Below are 20,606 nucleotides of genomic sequence, written 5' to 3' on the forward strand. Positions count from 1 at the left end.
ATCCTTCCTAATTCAGCTAACACATGTTACTTTGCAGTCCAAATAGAAAAACTTACCTTATAGTTTAAGTGTCTTATTTCCTAATTAATTCCAGCAGCATCACCTGATTAGAATCGAATACATTCCATTATCCTTGTTTTGCTTTCTTTGATGTTCATCTTACATCATCCTTTCAAGACACTGTCCATTCCGTTCAACTGCTCATTGAAATCCTTTCTTGCCTTCGACCTAAATACAATGTCATCATCAAACTTTTTATCTCTTCTCCCTGAACTTTAATTCCTACATCAAGTTTTATTTGTTTTATTTACTGCTTGTTCAATGTACAGATTGAATAACATCGGGGAAACGCTACAACCTTGGCTCAATACCTTCTCAACTACTGCTTCCATTTAATGCCCATGGACTCATAATTTCCGTCTGGTTGCTGTACAAGTTATGAAAAGTCTTTTGCTCCCATAATTTTAGCCCTGCTACCGTCAAAATTTCCAAGAGAGTAATCCATTCAACATTATCTTAAGCTTTCTCTAACTCTACAGATTCTATAAACGTAGTTTTGCCTTTCCTTAACTTACTTTTCAATATGAGTCGTAGGGTCAGTATTGCCTCACGTGTCCTACATATTTCCAGAATCCAAACTGATCTTTCCCATGGTTGGCTTCTGCTAGTTTCTCCATTCTTCTGTAGGAAAACTCTTGTTAGTGTTTCACACCCATGACTTATGAAACCGATAGTTCTGCAATTTTCACACCTGGTAGCACTTACTTTCTTTGGATTTGGAACTATTACATTCTCCTTGAAATCTGAGGCTATTTTGTCTGTCTCGTACATCTTGCACACCAGGTGGAAGAATTTTGTCATGACTGGCTCTCTTACGGCTGTCAATAGTTCTAATGGGATGTCCTCTACTCCTGGAGACTTGTTTCGACTCAGGTCTTTCAGTGCTCTCTCATATTGTTCTCACAGTATCATGTCTATCTCCCATCCCACTTCCTTCTATGTCCTCTTCCATTTCTATACTAGTACCTTCAATATCATCTCCCTTGTACGGACCCTCCATATAGTCCTTCTTCCTTTCAACTTTCCCTTATTTGCTTAGGACTGGTTGGGAGCTAACATCCCAATGATGTTTGGGCTCACATGCGGTTCCTATTCGTCGAAATGTCTTGGCTCAAATTCTTCTAGGGGTTGAACCGCACGTGTCGCATTATGCGCCTTAAATTAGAGACTTGTGACCCTTTGTTAAAATTGTCTGGCTGATGGCAAGTTTGCCGGCCGCGGTGGTCTCGCGGTTCAAGGCGCGCAGTCCGGAACCGTGCGACTGCTACGGTCGCAGGTTCGAATCCTGCCTCGGGCATGGATGTGTGTGACGTGCTTAGGTTAGTTAGGTTTAAGTAGTTCTAAGTTGTAGGGGACTGATGACCACAGCAGTTGAGTCCCATAGTGCTCAGAGCCATTTTTTTGATGGCAAGTTTGCGAAATACAAAGTTAACATAACATATAATAACAGTAATAAAATAACGGGAACTAAATTAACGATCCACACAGTTGCGATACGGTTAGAATAGTGTTTATTCAGAAAGCAAACTAATAGCGAAAGTGGTCGTATTTAGAGTTACTGTTACGCTGGATCGCATATCCATTTGACACAGCTCGATCATTCACAGTCTCATCACGAATTACAAGTTCGATACTCCACCTCGTTAACTATGCGAAAAGTTAGAGTTCACCCCAGGCGCGTGGCTGCTCACTGCTCAGAGACTAAGTCCCGCGATGCCACACAACGCGAAATTTTCGAAGTCTTTTCACTTCCCAGCTACCTGAGGACCGGCTATCCGCTTTCGCGTCTCCACCTGCACTGTTCCCTTTGGTGTCTCGACCACAACTGTCCTCTTCCCGTCTCCGGCCGCGTATTTCACGCACCGAATATCGCTCAGCTGATTAGGGCAGTTCCCTTCCTGAAGCCGTCCGTGTGGTTGGCTACAGCTTATTGTACATTATTTTACATTTTAACATATTTAAATAATCAAAGCTTGGCCACTTTCACGTTCTAAATAATGTAACAATAACATCTATTACAAAATAAACGTTAAATTTCATTACATAAAACCAATACAATTGACTTCTTAGCTTTGAATTCCACTGCCAGTAGCCTTGCACCCATGTGCTAACTGATAAATAAATAAATGCCAGAAGGAACTACACTCCTGGAAATTGAAATACGAACACCGTGAATTCATTGTCCCAGGAAGGGGAAACTTTATTGACACATTCCTGGGGTCAGATACATCACATGATCACACTGACAGAACCACAGGCAAATAGACACAGGAAACAGAGCATGCACAATGTCGGCAATAGTACAGTGTATATCCACCTTTCGCAGCAATGCAGGCTGCTATTCTCCCATGGAGACGATCGTAGAGATGCTGGATGTAGTCCTGTGGAACGGCTTGCCATGCCATTTCCACCTGGCGCCTCAGTTGGACCAGCGTTCGTGCTGGACGTGCACACCACGTGAGACGACGCTTCATCCAGTCCCAAACATGCTCAATGGGGGACAGATCCGGAGATCTTGCTGGCCTGGGTAGTTGACTTACACATTCTAGAGCACGTTGGGTGGCACGGGATACATGCGGACGTGCATTGTCCTGTTGGAACAGCAAGTTCCCTTGCCGCTCTAGGAATGGTAGACCGATGGGTTCGATGACGGTTTGGATGTACCGTGCACTATTCAGTGTCCCCTCGACGATCACCAGAGGTGTACGGCCAGTGTAGGAGTTAGCTCCCCACACCATTATGCCGGGTGTTGGCCCTGTGTGCCTCGGTCGTATGCAGTCCTGATTGTGGCGCTCATCTGCACGGCGCCAAACACGCATATGACCATCATTGGCACCAAGGCAGAAGCGACTCTCATCGCTGAAGACGACACGTCTCCATTCGTCCCTCCATTCACGCCTGTCGCGACACCACTGGAGGCGGCCTGCACGATGTTGGGGCGTGAGCGGAAGACGGCCTAACGGTGTGCGGGACCGTAGCCCAGCTTCATGGAGACGGTTGCGAATGGTCCTCGCCGATACCCCAGGAGCAACAGTGTCCCTAATATGCTGGGAAGTGGCGGTGCGGTCCCCTACGGCACTGCGTAGGATCCTACGGTCTTAGCGTGCATCCGTGCGTCGCTGCGGTCCGGCCCCAGGTCGACGGGCACGTGCACCTTCCGCCGACCACTGGCGACAACATCGATGTACTGTGGAGACCTCACGCCCCACGTGTTGAGCAATTCGGCGGTACGTCCACCCGGCCTCCCGCATGCCCACTATACGCCCTCGCTCAAAGTCTGTCAACTGCACATACGGGTCACGTCCACGCTGTCGCGGCATGCTACCAGTGTTAAAGACTGCGATGGAGCTCCGTATGCCACGGCAAACTGGCTGACACTGACGGCGGCGGTGCACAAATGGTGCGCAGCTAGCGCCATTCGACGGCCAACACCGCGGTTCCTGGTGTGTCCGCTGTGCCGTGCGTGTGATCATTGCTTGTACAGCCCTCTCACACTGTCCGGAGCAAGTATGGTGGGTCTGACACACCGGTGTCAATGTGTTCTTTTTTCCATTTCCGGGAGTGTATTATGCACTAACTTTGCAACAAATGCTCTATAACCTAATTATTCAATAAGGTGTTATGCTGTCATCGTTTAATGTGTTTTGTCTGGAGGAAATGATGATATGATGCTTAACAGAAAATACTGATGATTTAAATTTACTAATCTTTTAAAGAAACAGAGTTTACATTCACAACGTTTGTCGTTTTAATGATGCGCTTCTATATGAAATGGCGATCGTTAAGATCGGCCAAAGCATTCAGATATTAGCATTCATGTCTTTGTTACAGAACCTGTTAATTTCACGTTACAGTAAATCCTAAGCTATTATAGATATGCTCAGTATTCAAGTTTTATAGGGGTGACCATGAGAATTTATGGATGATGGTACATTAAAATTACTGTGGTTTCATTCCGTGCATTACTACAGAATGAAATAGTTTCTGTAAATGTTTCCCCTTTCTGGCCCATCTTAGGTCCTCCATATTTAACACTGCTACGTCTCCTTAGCCACAAATGGCTCCTACTGGGTTTCCCTATGACGTAGATTCTCCTCCGTCTCACTCGCACACTACAGCGCTTAGGCCTCAGTAGACAATAGAGGCATGTGGGTTTCCCCGTCTCGTGGTGAATCTGCACCCTTTGTGGCACGCGGTACTGGACGACAGGGTTCGCTTGACAATGCCTGAAGGCTGACGCTTTCTGCCATCTTCTTAAATGAGAGCGAAATGCTCGTTAACGAAAATGGGATTCTACCTGACCTCTTGATATTCATACATCGGCTTATCTTTTCTTCAAAAGCCTCTTTACTATTCCTGTATTCAATATCGATCTTTCTTCTAGTGGAATGTGTCTCTATGTCCTTACATTTGTCCTCTAGCCATTCCCTCTTAGCCATTTTACACTTAATGACACTCTCATGTTTTAGACATTTGCATTCCATTTCGCCTTCTTCATTTTTGTATATTTTTATTTCACGCTGAATAAATTAAATTCAATGTCTCCCCTGTTTCCAAGTATATCTATCAGGCCGTGTTTTTTCATGTATTTCATATTCTTGCACTACTTCATTTCTCAGAGTTCCCTTCTCGTACACCACTGCATTCCTTTCTACTGTTCTAGTCAACCGGTGTATGATTCTCTCTCTGAAACCGTCAACAACCTCTGGTTCTTTAAAGCTATCCAGGTTCCGTTTCCTTAATTTCCCACCTTTTTGCGAGTTTTTTAGTTTTATTCTGTAGTTCACAACAAATAAATTGCGGTGAGACTCCACATCTGCTCTTGGAAATGTCATACAATTTAAAATCTGGTTCCGAAATCTCTGTTTTAGAGTTACACAGTCAATCTGAAACCTTCCTGTATCTCCATGTCCCTTATACAACCTCCTTCCATGATACTTAAACGAAGTGTTACCATGATTAAATTATGCTCTGTGCAAAATTCTAACAGGTGGCTGTCTTTTTCATTTCTTTTCCCTAATGTATACCCACACACAGCTCTTCTTTCTTTTCCTTCTCCTGCTATTGTGTTCCGGTCGCCCTTCACAATCAGGATAAACAACCGAAAATTGCAGTAATGCCACCTGTCACTGAACATGCCAAAAATTCTGTATTTGAGATGAGAGTGGAAAAAATGTTTCTATAGTGGGTGTGTAAATTAAAGACGAATATTTTGAGAAGGAATACAACGATTAATACTGAAGGCTTTCAATGCCAATATTTGAAAATTGCTGATGCTTATTTAATATCGATCGTCTGCTGGCATAACACACTAACACCACATTGTACCGGACTGTCCTCATGGATATGTTAATCGTACGTCTCACTTTTGTTTGTGTGACTGTTTCAGGCAGTGTTACTTGTCTGTTGACACTGACAGTTCTACGCAAACGCTGCTGCTCTCAGTCGTTAAGTGTATGTCGTCAGCCACTGTGTTGTCTGTGGTGAGAGTTAATGCCTTAAACTTCATGGTTCTGGCACGCTCTTGACACTGTGGATCTCGGAATATTAAATTCCTTAACGATTTCGAAATGGAATGTTGCATGCGTCTAGCTCTAACTATCATTCCGCGTCCAAAGTTAATTGGTGTTGTGCGGCCATAATCACGTCAGAAACGTTTTCACATGAATCATATAGGTAAAAATGAGAGCTCCACCAATGCTTTGCCATTTTACACCTAGTGTACGCGACACTACGTCTATCTGTATATTTGCATATAGCCGTTCCTCGAGTTATGACACCTCGGTGTAAGTCGGTGGCAACATCTTGGGCAGCGGCATGATGACGTCAAAATCCGACCATTGTGTGAATACAAATACATAGTTCGGCTTGCAGAGCTTGTCTGAAAATGTAACTGCTTTCTGGGTCATGAAATCCTCTGATTGTGTCGCCATCATTTACAACTAAAAATGTTGCTTTCTGATATTAGGACATTGACCTCATGCAGGCTGTAGAAGCATGCTCAGGAGTATTCGGGCCAGCCACCTGCATTATTCCCCTGCCTGGGGGCTGCAATAGTCCTGCAATGCGGCTTTCAGCTGTCATAGGTGGACTACAATGCTACACACTGATGGACAACGCTGCTTTTCTGCTGCCTGCTACGTGACCGAAGCATAGATTTTATCCTACAACAGCGAGTGTAAGTGCCCGCCAGCCCCGTTACACGGATCAGCCATTACAATAATCAGTATAAACAGAGGTTTCCTACGAATGTAGAAAGTAAATACAATGTCTGAACCATACATGTATCGAATTTACTGTATTATGAAAGTAGCAGATACATACATTGATCAGCCAGAACCTTATGACCACCGAAGTGCTATCGATGTAAACAAGTTCCGGCGGTAGCAGCGTCATTTGGCGAGCAATGACTGCTAGTCAGACACATGCACGGTTCACGTACACTAGTGAGCGTGCTGTCCGTGTGTAGGATGAGGAAGGTGCTTAATCTGTCTGAGATTGGCCGAGGGCAGGTAGAGATAGCCCGGATGCTCAGCACGAACAATTAGGAGATTGTTGCGTGTTCGAGAAGCGCTGTGATGAGTGTCTTTTACACGTGACGAAACCAAGGTCAAACTACGTACATACGCCACGTTACAGATGTCGGACGTCGTAGACTGAGTAGACAGGTAAAACGGGAAAGGAGGCGAACTGTGGTGGGACTAACGTTACACATTAATGCTGGGAAGAGTCCAAGTGTGTCTAAACACACAGTGCACCTAACACTCCTAACCACGTGCTTCTGCAGCCGACCACCCATGCATGTGCCATTGTTAACACCACGACATTGTTAACTACACTCATGCTCATGAACTAAGGATAATGCTGATCCATGGTGAAACAACGCTCTGGTGGGCGGTTTGCGGGTTTAAATCATCGCGGGCCATGACCATGCAGTGCATTTGACCTGCGGTCGTTGCACGGTGTCGCTGGGAGCTGTCCAGATACGCAGAGGTGTGTTGGTGCGTGTCAGAGTACGGTGCGGCAAGTAAGTGTGCAGACGTTTTCAGCCGTGCTAATGATGACTGTGTGTTGAAAACGGCTCAAAGAACACATATTGATGACGTTATGAGAGGTAGAATACTAGGGCGACTGGAACAGTGGTCCCACGGTATGTCCAAGGACGAGTCCAGGTACAGTATGAACACTGATTCTCGCCGGGTTTTCATCTGGCGTGAACCAAGAACCTGATACTAACCCCTTTATGTCCTTGATAGGGACCTGTATGGAGGTCGTGGTTTGATGGTGTGGGGTGGGATTATGATTGGTGCACGTACACCCCTGCATGCCATTGACAGAGGAACTGTAACAGGTCAGGTGTATCTGGACGTCATTTTCGGCCAGTATGTCCGCATTTTCAGTGGTGCAGTGGATCCCCTCTTACTCTTGATGGATGACAATGCACGGCCCCACAGAGCTGCCATCGTGGAGGAGTACCTTGACACAGAAGATATCAGGTGAATGGAGTGGCTTGCCTGTTCTCCAGACCAAATTCCCATCGAGCACGTCTGGGATGCTCTCGGTCGACGTATCGCTGCACGTCTTGAAACCCCTACTACCCTTCAGGAATTCCGACAGGCACTGGTGCAAGAATTGGAGGCTATACCCCAGCAGCGGCTCGACCACCTGATCCAGAGAATACCAACCCGTTGTTCAGTCTGTGCATGGTGTTGATATTCCATTTTGATGTCGGGGTACATACACAGGGAACAGTGGCGTTTCGTTACACATTTGTTTTGTGACGGTTTTCTCAATTTATCACCAGTACCGTGCCCTTACAGATCCGTGTCGTGTGTGTTCCCTATGTGCCTTTGCTGTTAGCGCCAGTTTTGTGTAGTGCCAAGTTGTGTGGCACCATATTCTGCAATTATCCGTAATTTATGAGCATGAGTGTATAATTGTAATTGGCACGAGACATTCTGCACTGGGCATTGATGCAGTGGCAGGGCATTACATTGTCTGATGAATTACGTTATCTTCTTCATCATGCAAATGAGAGGGAGTGAATCCGTCGTCTTCCAGGGGAACAGTTCCTTGTCACCTGTATTGCGGAGAGAGACAAGTTGGTGGTGACTCCATCAAGCTCTGGGAAACATTCATGTGGGCATCTGTGAGTCCACTGGAGCTCGTACAAGGCACCATAATGGCCCATGACTATCGTACACTGGTTGCAGACCACATACACCCCTTCAAGACCATCATGTTTCCTGACGGTAGTGTCATTTTTCAGCAAGATAATGAGCCAAGTCATAAGGTCAGGGGTGTGATGGAGTGGTTCGAGGAACACAATGGCCAATTGATACGCTGGACCCCCAACTCGGTAGATCTGAACCCGATCGAGCACATCTGGGATGCAAATGAAAGTGGCTTCAGAGCTCGTCACGCCCCTCCCACACAATTTGCGGTACGTAGGTGACTTGTGTGCAGACATTTGGTACCAACTAACTCCAGCGGCCAGCCTACGCCTCATTGCCTCCATGCCACGACACCTAGCCGCTGATTTGGGTGCCAAAAGTGGACATACAAGCTACTAGGTAAGTGATCATAATGTTCTGGCTGGTCAGTGTATAAGGCGTAAACAGTCATGACGGAATTACATTGATTCTTTTATAAAAAGAGTTACAAAATAAGGCATTTGCAATTCCTGTATGGAAACTGCTATAAAGGCACTAACTGTTCTGTTGTGTTTTTGCACTTTCTTTTACTTAGTCCAACCTCCGTTCTTCCCAGTTACCTCAGATTTCACTTTGGCGCTAATTTGTTCGGGTTTCTACTTCTTGCAGTGAAATCGTCGCCCAAATTTCTAGTATCGTTATTTTGAGCTAACAAAACTGCCTACATTGCCTTTCATTGCGGTGAACGTGCCTTGCAAGTATTCCACAAAAATGTTCTACAGGGTTAGAATCCGGGCTAGATGCAGGCCAGGTCAATATCATTATCTTAAAACGACTCTTTTGTTGTGCAGAAACCACCAGAGGTTCATTATCCTGTTGAAAGATTAGACATTCGTGGCCTAATTCGTTAAACATTCTAATCCATTTTGTGTCTGGTATCTCACTGTACATATTAGATTTCATTCTAGTGTTTAACTAAGCAATGGGTTATGTACCTTTGGTATTTGCGAACGGATGTCTAACCACAGGTCATGTAATTGCCATAAATAACGGACCAATGATTTGTGTACGCGGTGATGGGGCCATATAGCGACATTAATGGGTTCAATCGCATTCATATCAGGCAAATATGTTGCCCAAAACATCAATGTGACATCACTACCATCCTCCTTAAACTACTGTAGCACGATTCTGGCTTTGAGACATGGACAATTGCTATGTTGAAAGACAGTATCGCCGTTGGGAAAAAAAGGATGTAGGTGATTGGAAGCTGTCAGCGTGTCGTTTATTACTACCCAGAGAATTTCTCCCATACCACAACACTGCTCCCACCAGCCTTGCACAACACTGCTCCCACCAGCAGTGGGTGATGTACCGTTGGTGCAGAAGGCTGCCTAAATCATAGCACCTCCACCACCAAAATTTCTGCTCATAGTTGCCAGCTGTTCTGCTTTTAGGTGATACCAATCTTATTGAAATCCATTCAAACTGCCTAAGGTAAATTTGTTCTCATCACTGAAAAAAAGTGTAACACAGTCTCAAGTCCATGACTTATGTTTTTAGGAAACTCCAATCTAACCTGTTTATGTTTGGGTGTTAGAGCAGATCACTGCAGTCGTGTCTCGAATGCTCTAATCTGTCATTTGACAACGCTTGTTGTTCACGTCTGTCAATTACTGGTAAATGTAAATGAGCAACAACTTGAGAAGAATAACGGTTTGTAGCTCTTGATTTGCGCTAAAGTAATCGTTTCGATGACTCAGACGATTTTTTACTTTGTTCCTATGTTCCGTTCTGTCCGCATTGGGTGCCGAGTTTGAAGAAATGTTTAAATGAACTTTTCATCTTCTTGATGATTTGACGATTAAAAAGTACCATTTCCTTCTGCGCACCGATTTTTTGTTTTCCGTCACATGAGAACTATTTTCCTCTTGTCCATGTTATAATCGTGGTTTGTGTACACAATACGAACTGCCACTAGGGGTGTCTGTATACTGTTGCAGGAAAGGAACCTACGCACACAGTAACACTGCACAGAACCGACTGCCATTATATGGAGTTCCACCCTCTACTGCCTGAATCCTTGATATGTTGTTATATAATGACGAGATAAAACATTAAGAGTACATTCCTAATAGATTGTTGGGCCATCTATGGAAAGCAGTAGATCATCTGTTCTTCATATCATCCGTTCTACAGTTCATTGGCAGGTTTTTGGTGGTATGTGCAAACGGATGTCTAACCACAGGTCATGTAATTGCCGTAAATAACGGACCAATGATTTGTGTACCCGGTAATGGAGTCGTATAGCGACATTAATGCGTTTCATCGCATTCATATCAGGCAAATTCGTTGCCCAAAACATCAATATGACATCACTACCATGCTCCTTACACCACTTGAGACATGGACAGTTGCTATGTTGAAAGACAGTATCGCGGTTGGGAAAAAAAAGGATGTAGGTGATTGGAAGCTGTCAGCGTGTCTTTTATTACTACACAGAGATATTCTCCCATACTACAACACTGCTCCCACCAGCCTGGGTCCTTGGCACGGCACACATTTCGAACCGCCGTTCACGTCGTTTGACGGCGTTTGTGGAGACGACCATCGACCTAGTGCAACAAGAAACGTGATTCATATCCCCAGGTGACAAGTTCACATTAATCCGCGAATTAGTTCCACTGACCCAGTAAAATCATAGTTGACGATGTCATTGGGTGAACATGGGAAAACGTAGGCGTCGTCTGCTGCATAGTCCACTGTTCTACAGTGTGCGTTGAGTGTTGTGCTCCAAAACAATTGTGCTTGCAAACCAGAGATCACCGCCTATCCTGCGTTACAGAGCCGGCAGTCCTCTTAACTCCACATTCTGTGTATTATCATGAACGTTCAACCACTTAGCGCCTAATGGAAGTCTCACTGTCCTCCCACCATTTTCCGTAGATGGGCACGACAGTAGCACGTGAACATTCGACCATATTCGCCTTTTTCTATATAATCATTCACAGGCCACAAGTAATAATAATCTGGCCATTGTCAAAGACGCTGATCTGAGTGAATTTCTCTGTATTCTGTCCGTATCGTCGTTCTGATCCGATTATATATTTTCCTTACCACATTACGTTCCGACAACGCCATCAGGCGAGGTCCAGCCTCGTGGTGCACTTAATGTTGTGGCTCATCAGTGTATACTGTACTACTGATATCAAATACGATACCATTCGACTGCGTTTATTAGTACACTGAATCTCATACTATTGCACGTACAATGTGCGCAACTACACTACTGGACATTAAAATTGCTACACCATGAAGATGACGTGCTGCAGACGCGAAATTTAACCGACAGGAAGACGATGCTGTGACATGTAAATGATGAGCTTTTATGAGCATCCACACAAGGTTGGCGCCGGTGGCGAAACCTACAACGTACTGACATGAGGAATGTTTCCAACCGATTTCTCATACACAAACAGCAGTTGACCGGCGTTGCCTGGTAAAACGTTGTTGTAATGCCTTTGATAAAGGTCGGATTGTAGCCTATCGCGGTTTATCGTATCGCGACATTGTTGCTCGCGTTGGTCGAGATCCAATGACTGTTAGCAGAATATCGAATCTGTGGGTTCAGGTGGGTAATACGGAACGCCGTTCTTGGATCCCAACGGCCTCATATCTCTAGCAGTCGAGATGACAGGTATCTTATCTGCATAGCTGTTACGGATCGTGCAGCCACGTCTCGATCCCTGAGTTAACAAATGGGGACGTTTGAAAGAACACAACCGTATGCACGAACAGTTCGACTACGTTTGAAACAGCATGGTTAATAGCTGGGAGACAATGGCTGCGGCTACCCTTGACGCAGCATCACAGACAGGAGCGCCTGCGTTGATGTACTCAACGACGAACACGGGTGCACGAATTCCAAAACGTCTTTCTTTCGGATGAATCCAGGTTCTGTTTACAGCAGCATGATGGTCGCATCCGTGTTTGGTTACATCGCGGTGAATGGTGGAAGCAGTGGCAGCTGAGTGGTCAGCGCAACAGACTGTCAATCCAAAGCGCCCGGGTTCGATTCCCGGCTGGGTCGGAGATTTTCTCCGCTCAGGGACTGGGTGTTGTGTTGTTCTAATTATCATCACTTCATCCCCATCGACGCGCAAGTCGCTGAAGTGGCGTTAAATCGAAAGACTTGCCCCAGGCGAACGGTCCACCCGACGGGAGGCCCTCGTCACACGACATTTCATTTCATCGCCATACTGGCGTATCACCCGGCTTGATGGTATGGGGTGCCATTGGTTACACGTCTCGGTCACCTCTTGTTCCCATTGACGGCACTTTGAACAGTGGACGTTACATTTCAGATGTGTTACGACCCGTGGCTCTACCCTTCATTCGATACCAGCGGAACCCTACATTTCAGCAGGGTAATGCAGGACCGCATGTTGCAGGTCTTGTACGAACCTTTCTGATTCGACTGCTGCCCTGGCCAGCACATTCTCCCGATCTATGACAAATTGAAAATGTCTGGTCAATGGTGGCCGAGCAACCGGCTTGTCACAATACGCCAGTCACTACTCCTGATGCACTGTGGTATCGTGTTGAACCTGCATGGGCAGCTGTACCTGTGCACGTCATCGAAGCTCTCTTTGACTCAATATCCAGGCGTTCCAAGGCCGTTATTACGGCGAGAGTTCGTTGTTCTGGGTAGTGATTTCTCAGGATCTATGCACCCGAATTTCGTGAAAATGTAATCACATATCAGTTCTAGTATATTGTATCTGTCCAATGAATACCCGTTTGTCATCTGCATTTCTTCTTGATGTAGAAATTTTAATTTTCTGTAGTGTATTCCAACCGACAACGTTAATTTTACCACAAATAACCATGCCTTTATACTGATTTGTCCAACTGTTGCTGCATTCCATCGGCTCCACGTACTCAACAGCCGCTGTCTCCACTACGTCCACCCGTCAAATGTCTGGTCTAGGAGATACAGCTCCATCGAGGTGCGTCATTAAGAGGGCAAGGCTGTTGGTCTACGAACCGTCAGTTACATCGTTCTGGGATTCTAACTGGATTCGCCAGGTGGAAGTCACCTATTGTGCCTGACACACCAGTTAGTCTCCAAGTTTTCCTTCATTCAGCTCAAAGCATCTGTAGATTTCAGCCAGCCATCTTGCGCAACGAGCAGTGCACGCCAGACTCGCCATAATCTCATTGTACTTAAGATGCGACTTGGATCAGCAAGGTCGCTGTCACCTATTGTGCCTCACACACCAGTTAGTCTCCAACTTTTTCTTGATTTAGCTAAAAGCATCTGTAGATTTCAGCCAGCCACCTTGCGCCACGAGCAGTGCACGCCAGACCCGCCATAATCTCACTGTACTTAAGAGTTAAGATGCGACTTGGATCAGCAAGGTCGCTGTCACCGCAAGCCACTGCAGTGTTGTAGATGCAAACGAAGTCGTACAGTCAGCGAATCACAACTGGCAGCAACTGCATAACATTTTGCTGCAGGTTGTGACATTTTTATTTATTTACTGACTGCCATAAAGTAATATACTATAAAACAAGTCGCATATTTTTTAATTACCAGCTCGAAAAGTAAATATTGATAGTCCTACAATTATCGAATGTGTCAGTTAATTCCTAAGGGACCTAACTACTGAGGTCATGGGTCCCTAGACTTATACATTACTTAAAATAACTTATTCTAAGAAGAACACACACACCCACACGTGAGTGAGGACTCGAATCTCCGGCTGGAGGGACCGCGTAATCCAAGACATGACGCCTCAAACCGCGTGGCTCCTCCATACGGCTTACAATTATCATGTCATAATGCTTATACTAATTTGTAAAGTATATGCAGACAAAGTTATGTCATGAGTATAATAATACTCGCTGAATGAAAAGCTTTTCAAATGTAGTGTTAGCAGAAAAGAATACTGCAGACTGGGTGGGTAGATGACGTTATGAAGCAAATTGGCCAGTACAGAAATTTGTGTCAGAACTTGAATAAAAGAAATGGTAAGCTGGTACTCGTAGAAATCGTAGTTAAGTATGCAGTTATCGTGATATAATGCTTGAACTGATTAGTCATTTACACAGAGATAAAGTTAAGTGCTGATTATATTAATATTTACTAAGAGATGTAAAACTACCGTAGGCTTTTGTAGACTATCGCAGATAAGCGTAGACTGCGGTAATTCTCCTAGTAGCTTTGGTCAGTTAGTGTCGTAACCGTATTACCTATAAGTGTGCATACCAACTAGAGGTAACTTTTCCTTCACTTCGTGTGCGTATACGATCAATATCTTATTAGATTCCTTTAGAAACAGGAAGCGGTGAACCACCTAGAAACTGATCGAGAACGTGTAACGGGCATCGTAACTTACGGAACGTTTCTGTTCTACATAGTTATTCTCCTGTCTCTCAGTCAAAAACTGTTACTTAAAAATCTCACTCAAATACTGTTAATTAAAAGTAAACAATATTTATAGAAATATTGTAACTGTCAATATTTAATTCTGGTTAAACTGTTGATATGCAACGTGGAACAGAAGTATGTTATTAAAAACAAAACAGATTTGTCATATAGCGTATGTTATTAAAATCAAAACAGATTTCTCATATAGCGCTAGGAAACGAAGTTTCCTAAAGAAAGGTAAAGCAAAACCACATGAAACATGTCTTAAATACTTCTCCGAGTTTATATAAAACATTTTCTCATGTACATAAACAACTTTTGCACTTATCAATTTTAACAGTGCACTTTTGCCTGTCATTATGAAGAACGTTCTATTAAGTACAAAAGGAAAAAGAACAATAATATATTTTTTTATATTTGTGTGTTTAAAATTTACCTGTAACAAGAGTAACTGCTTTGTTTACATAAAAGCGCAGAAGTTATGCGAGCAACTTGTTTTAAATACATATAAATGCAGTTTATATTTTGTGAGGATATAGACTACACAGTGGATTAACACTGAAAGGTGTGGGGTTTTAATTATTTACGAAACAAACAAAGAAAGAAACAAACAGAGTGAGAACAAAGATATTCGTCGGCACACAGTTTCTCTACCGAGCGATATGGTACAATGTTAGAACACTGGGCTCACATTCGAGAGGACGATGATTGAAATCTGCGTCCGGCAGTCTTGATTTAGGTTTTCCGTGATTTCCCAAATCGCTTCAGGTAAATGCCGGAATGGTTCCTTTGAAAGGGCACAGCCGACTTCGTTCTCCATCGTTCCCTAATCCTTTGAGACCAATGACCTTGCTGTTTGCCACCCCATTCCCCCTTCCCCCCTTCCCCCTTATAATCAACCAACCAACTAGTTTCTCTCACACATTCATTGATGTTTCTTTCACTACCAATGCTACCAGGTCTATCGGCAATTGTACCATTTGCTACGTCATTTATGTTTTGCACCAAAGCGGCCGATCTAATACCTATTGAGCTATATTAATATATCAGCTGTGTTAGTATGTAGTCCTGAGACATACATGAATAGTCAGTTTTTTAATGGAAAGCACAGTGAGGGACAGAATTTATAGAGAAAGGCCAAGGTTACATTAAGCAGGTTCAAACGGATGAATCTTGTAACAGTCATGCACAGATGGAGAGATCTGCTTTGAATAAACCAGCATAGAGAGCTGCTTCAGACTCCGCTTCAATGTTATGGGAAATACATGACCTAGAACGTGCGTAGCCGCATGAAAATGTGCTTAGGATATAAATCTCTCATCACAAAGACAGTGGTATGAGCCATTCGTATTCAAAACTGCGCTTCTTGACACTTGAGGTACGCGCCTGAACCCCTATTCAGATTCTAAGAGAGAAACGCACGTAACGCGAAGAAAGAAAATATGAATATAACAGGACGAAGTCCACACATATTTCACTGCCCTGACTTGTCGCTATCTTTCACTTTGCTTAAATGTAAGGGACCATCAAAATGTTTCTTACTGAAGACCGTACAGTCCAGAATCGGCATTCCAATCAGACCAAATCCCCGTGAGCAATGGGCGATATTCCACTGACGCACCAGGCCGTTTGGTGAAACACTGTGTCCTGTTGCGTAAACAAGCCAGTAACTGCCTGCTCCACATCGTCAAAAAAATGGTACAAATGGCTCTGAGCACTATGGGACTCAACTTCTGAGGTCATCAGTCCCCTAGAACTTAGAACTACTTAAACCTAAGTAGCCTAAGGACATCACACACATCCATACCCGAGGCAGGATTCAAACCTCTCGACCACCCCGGTCGGCTCCACATCCTCGTCCGACAGGACCTCTCTACCATTCAACGTCTTTTTTAAGGAACCGACGGCGAGATAATCGCATGGGGAAAGATGAGAGGGCTCTAGAGTACCCTGGTCTAGTTGGCGTTAACTTCTGCGTTATGACCTTTGCGATTTGGGGACGTGTGTTATCAGGAAGCAGCAAAATCCCTCGCATTACTGCGATTCAAAGCGAGAGCAACCACTTTAATAATAACAATTGCTTTTACTCATCACCTTTTTTGCGGAACTCTGAATATAAACCACATGTGCAATCGAGCGAGGCAGAACCCATGGATGAGGCTTCCATATTACCGGTTCAATTGTCAAAAATATGCCAAAAGATGACACGAATGAGATCCTCCAAAGGTTTACAAAAAATGCTTTACAGACAATGGATAACGTGGATGATAAGGCTTTAACTGTAAGTGAATTCTGACGGTAGTTCCCAGGAAGTGGGGAAAGTAAATCAACAAATGCCCGATCAATGACTGCAATCCGTGAAGCGTATCCACCAGTCGCGCCTCCTGTTCAGTCGTATGGAAGTGACTGACAGCAAACTAATGTGGTACCACAGTGGACACAGCCTTCATCGGAAGTACTTTCTGCATCGTGCAATCTCCAATGATGCAGCCGACACAGGACATCACGTAATCCGCTCTGACAAACATTCCAAACGCAGCAGCGAGCGAAGAATGTTATCGAACACGTCACGGCGCTTACTACCAACAGTCGCACCGCAAAACGCTTGATACCCCATCACGGAGAGAGAACAATCGTCCCCGCGATCACGCTTAAATCGGCTTCAGCCGGCCGGTGCGGCCGTGCGGTTCTAGGCGCTTCAGTCTGCAACCGCGTGACCGCTACGGTCGCAGGTTCAAATCCTGCCTCGGGCAGGTGTTCTTAGGTTAGTTAGGTTTAAGTAGTTCTAAGTTCTAGGGGACTGATGACCACCGATGTTAAGGTCCCATAGTGCTCAGAGCCATTTGAATCATTTGAAATCGGCTTCATCGCCAGTCGGCTTCTCTCTGGCGGTGGAGAATCGTTTTACCTCCACCACTGATGCTGCGAGCCAGAGCGATCTATCGATATTGAATCGCAACACGGCGTACCTGACGGTACAAAATCAAGATGTTTTAAATTGTCTTTACAATAGACGTGTTTCGTAACAAAATGTTGCTATCGCAGTTCTGGTCCGTTTATTCTTGCACGCGCCGAAACGTTCAGTAATATTATCGTAGTATATCAGACAGCTGCCAACGTACAGCCTCGTGTGGCTTGAGCACGGCTGGCTGTTCCTTGTAGCGACAGCCTTTGCCGTGTTAGCATCGGCTGGCTTGTGCTGTGCTGCACCGACGTGTTACGCTAGGCTAGCACTGTGCAGCGTCTAGCGTGCTGCCCCGACCGCGCCCCATAAACACGCGACCCCAGCTGCGAACTTGAACCACCTTCCCCCACACCCTCCCACTCCCCGCGCTAACACCCCCAGCCGCGGGCACATGCGTGTCTACATGCGTTAAACCGCCAGCAGACCTCGGAGCTTGCAAATCTGGCTTTAATGCGCTATGTAGGCCGAAGGCGTTAGAGGCGGCGTTGCCAAATAGTCTCACGTCACGACAGAACGGCAGCAGTTCACGAAACGCTTTCGAAGTCTCACAAACGTTACACTTATTTCTGAAGCTGGAAAACCATGGTGCTATGCAGGGTAGTCATAAACAGTCCTAAAAGCTTGTAAGCGTCTGGTAGAGGTCGTACCCAGAATTAATTGGTTCCAAAAATGTTCAAAAGTGTGTGAAATCTTTTGCGACTTAACTGCTAAGGTCATCAGTCCCTAAGCTTACACGCTACAGAACCTAAATTATCCTAAGGACAAACACAGACACCCATGACCAAGAGAGGACTGGAATCTCCGCCGGGACCAGCCGCACAGTCCATGACTGCAGCGCCTTAAACCGCTCGGCTAAACACGCGCGGCGAATCAATCGGTAAGAAAAAAATTTGATACGTTGTGCCGTTTCCGAGCTATTTACCATTTAAGTTAACCACTCAGGTCGTTAAGTGAGCAAATTCAAACACTTGGACTCACTAAAATGCTGTAATTCACAGACATCTGTCGGTCCATCAATTACCACTAGTTACAATACACACTCCCGCTTAAAATGTGCCTTTTTGTTTGGAAGTGATAAATTTAAGCTAGATGCCTCACAAGCTGCGATATGGTCGTGAATTGAACAGCGACCCTAAAACAGAATAAATTTCCTTTACTTTACGTCTACGGTCACAAATTTTTATGTCATCAGACTACTGGTTTCGGTCTATGATCAGTATTTTCAGATCTCAAACTTCTTGACAGATTAAAACTGTGTGCCGGACAGAGACTCGAACTCTAGACCTTTGCCTTTCGCGGGCAAGTTCCCGCGAAATGCAAAGGTCGCGAGATCGAGAATCGGTCCGGCACACAGTTATAATCTCACAGGAAGTTTCAAATCAGCGCACACTCCGCTGCAGAGTGAAAATCTCATTCTGGATACATCCCCCGGGTTGTGGCTAAGCGGCGTCTCCGCAAATCTTTTCTTCCAGGAGTGCTAGTTCTGTAAGGTTCGCAGAAGTACTAGCAGAATTACAGTTGTGAGGACGGGGCATGAGTCGTGCTTCGGTGGCTGAGTTGATTGAGCACTTCCCCGGGAAAGGCAATGGCCCCGAGTTCGAGTTTCACCCCGGCACACAGTTTTGCTCTGCCAGGAAGTTTCATATCAGCGCACACTCCACTGCAGAGTGAAAATCTCAATCTTCAGATTTGTTTTATAAAAGTATGACCTAATACACAGGAGCTATAGTGGCATCGTTGCTAGATGATCAAAAGCAATGTTGGAACGGTCTGAAGAAACCAGGCGAAGAATAACTATGGCGACACTGTCTCATGTAGACTATTAGAAATTGCGCCCATGACACCCTGATTGGCTAACTTCAGCGCTAAATACCTTCGAATCGAACTTTTTTGTTGACAGTTCTTTCTCAGGACAACCTTCGCTGCAACACCTTTACAAGGTTTCTAGACTAATTCTGACCACCCTTTACAGTAAGATGGCTCTGATAACGCACATTTGTTTTTTAATTTTTGATAATATATCTTGAGCGACCCGGTCGTTGAATTACATTACATTTCAAGGTAAGCTGCGATACATTATGACAAGGGAAGTTATGTCACTTGGTCTTCAATCTCGGAAAATGCAGCTTGAAACTTTTATTTCTGTTTGACAAATTCATATAAGGTTTACATCAGATGAGAATCGTGAATATGTAAATGCGTTTTAACCTCAACTCTTTTGTGTAACTTATATATTGTCCAGCGCTTCCGATCGTAGAACATCGTCACTGAATATAATATAAAACACATCAGTTAATAACGTATCCCACTGCCTTTTAAGCTGGTACATCAACGTTCTCACAGTGAAACGGTCCAAACAACTTTCGTAACGAGTCTTTGAACTAGTAAATAACATACGTCACTGTGCTTCAAGTCAAATGATCTAAAGATCATTTGACTTGAAGCATTGTGTTATATGTTCGTTTTCTCTAGTATTTCACGGACAGGTTACGATGGTCGTTTAGGTGGTTTCAATGAAAAGACCATGATGTGGTATCACCTTCAAAGGGAAATGGGAAATGTTTGTAACCCATCTGTTTCATCTTATATGCAGTGCTGATGGTCTGTGACCGGAACCGGTGGATGATATATAGGTTACGTAAAACAGCTGATGGTCAAAATGCATTTTCTAAAGACAAATTCATTGATAACCCAACGTGGGCATAGGTTATTTCAGTCTCCTTGAATGAGTACTTCCTTACGTCATGCTGGTTGGGTAATTTGACTTGCCAGTGTCTACTTGCCCGAGTACTTCCTAAGATCACGCTGGTTGGGTTACGTGAAGGGGCAGAGAGCTGAGTGAATCGATGAGCTCATTTTTACAAACCAACCTCGACTACTGCAGTCGATTTTCACTTTGCATGGAAGCTAGAAGTTGTAGCTAGTACTATATTTTGATCTTCTATCAGTTAAGGAGAGAGAATTTTCTCGAGTATTGCTCACATGGAGTAGAGGA

This window comes from Schistocerca gregaria, chromosome 6 (assembly GCF_023897955.1).
Source record: "Schistocerca gregaria isolate iqSchGreg1 chromosome 6, iqSchGreg1.2, whole genome shotgun sequence".
Classification (NCBI taxonomy): domain Eukaryota; kingdom Metazoa; phylum Arthropoda; class Insecta; order Orthoptera; family Acrididae; genus Schistocerca; species Schistocerca gregaria.